This window comes from Ceratotherium simum, chromosome 3 (genome assembly GCF_057802395.1).
Source record: "Ceratotherium simum simum isolate JZ-2026a chromosome 3, ASM5780239v1, whole genome shotgun sequence".
NCBI lineage: Eukaryota > Metazoa > Chordata > Mammalia > Perissodactyla > Rhinocerotidae > Ceratotherium > Ceratotherium simum.
The window spans coordinates 29,009,263-29,011,281 of record NC_141902.1 but is presented as its reverse complement, the minus strand read 5'-3'; the positions used below and the strand labels follow the sequence as shown (position 1 = coordinate 29,011,281).

The following is a 2,019-nucleotide window of genomic DNA, read 5'->3' as shown; positions in this document are numbered from 1 at the left end:
TAGGGTGCAAATGATATTCTAGTGAGATTCTGCCCCCCAAAATATTTTACCTCAGTGGTAGTTACAGTACAGTTTTATTAATAATGATTTCATAAGCTATACATTCATATATTAAGCATGTTTCCATACATTTCACAATAAGGAAACGTCTCTGTCTATCCACTGATATTCACTGACTTCTAGTGTTTTTACAGTCCAACAACTAACCCAGGACAGTATTTCAGGATCAGACAAAATAGTGACTGTTGATATACAAGTGTTTATTGCATTCCCCAGGGTGGCTTAAATATCTAACTGGGTTCCCATCTGTATTCACAGTCATTCAATAACTTGAGGGTCTTTTTACAGTTCACAGACCCAGGAAAATCTCCAATAATTCCAACGACTCTAACACCATCACTGGCTTCATCCTCCTGGGCTTCCCTTGCCCTTAAGAGGGGCAGATCCTCCTCTTTGTGCTCTTCTCTACTGTCTACCTCCTCACCCTCATGAGCAATGGTTCCATCATCTGTACTGTGCACTGGGATCAGAGATTCCACACCCTGATGTACATCCTCCTAGCCAACTTCTCCTTCCTGGAGATCTGCTATGTCACCTCCACTGTCCCCAACATGTTGGCTAACTTCCTATCTGACACCAAGGTCATCTCCTTCTCTGGGTGCTTTCTCCAATTCTACTTTTTCTTCTCCTTGGGTGCTACATAATGGTTTTTCTTGGCTATTTTGGCATTTGATCGATACCTTGCCATCTGCCGTCCTCTCCGTTACCCCACTCTTATGACTGGATGTCTCTGGACCAATCTTGTGGTCAGCTGCTGGGTACTTTGTTTCTCTGGTCCATGATTACTATCATTGTTATTTCCTGAATATCATTCTGTGTATCCAGGATCATTGACCACTTCTTGTGTGATCTAGGTCCTCTGTTGGCCCTCACCTGTACCAGAGCCCCTGTAATAGAGTTAACTAGCTCCACTTTAACATCTCTGCTCTTATTTATTCCCTTTCTCTTCACCATGGTGTCCTATGCTCTAGTCCTAAGAGCTGTCTGTGTTGAGGGTCCCTTCAGCAGCTGGGAGGCTTTCTCCATCTTTGGGTCTCATCTGGCTATGGCTTCTCTTTTCTATGGCTCAGTGATGATCATGTATGTAAGCCCAACATCGGAGCATGAAGCTGGAACACAGGAGATAGTGACTCTGTTTTATTCTGTAGTTACTCCACTATTTAACCCTATGATATATAGTCTGAGAAACAAAGATATGAAGAAATTATTGGGAACCTAAAAATAAGAGTGTTGGTTTAAAATATTTTAGGGGGCAAAATCTGATTTTAATTTCTTGCTTAAAAAGGAACTGGACATGACTCAGAAAATTGTTCAAATGTTTTGAATTTTATATACTATAATATTTTTTTATTTCCTAGAATTTATAGGGCTATAAGGGATCTCAAAGATGTCCTCCACCTTCCTAATTTTACATATGATAGAGCTGTAGATTGAAAATCTGAATTGAGCTTGTTGGGGAAATATAATTAAAAACAATTCTCCTGCCCAACCAGAAAACCTCGCCATAAAGGTAGAAGAGAATAAAACAGTTTACTGTAGAATAAGCATTAAAGCAAGGGAATATGTGCATCACACTCAATCCACTAAGAGATGGCAAAGCTAGAAAGAAATTTCATACTTTTATGTAGGCACGCAAACATAACCCATTACATACATGTTTCAAGATAAACAATAACTAGTCCTCAAAAAGACTTGACAGCACCATTTGCCACACATAGTTCATCCTAGATTCATCTGGTAATTGGGATGGGCATCTGTGTTTGCTAATTGGCTTCATACAAAGGAAAGATAAACATATTATAGGACAGGAGGCAGTTTTGCCACTTAAAATTAAGACCACCAAAGTCAGGATCCCACCCTCCCACAGAAACTGGGAGCTTGAAGCGCTATCTACCTTGATGATTACATTTCAAAGAGACTTCCCAGGTCCTTGACAAAGACATTCCTGGGTCATAAAGC

The 2,019-nt window shown here is 40.2% G+C and overlaps 1 pseudogene; it reads left to right on the top strand.

Moving 5' to 3' along the window:
* The first annotated feature begins 289 nt into the window (after positions 1 to 289).
* On the top strand, positions 290 to 1,279 carry LOC101408186 (olfactory receptor 11G2-like; annotated as a pseudogene).
* The last annotated feature ends 740 nt before the right edge of the window (positions 1,280 to 2,019 follow it).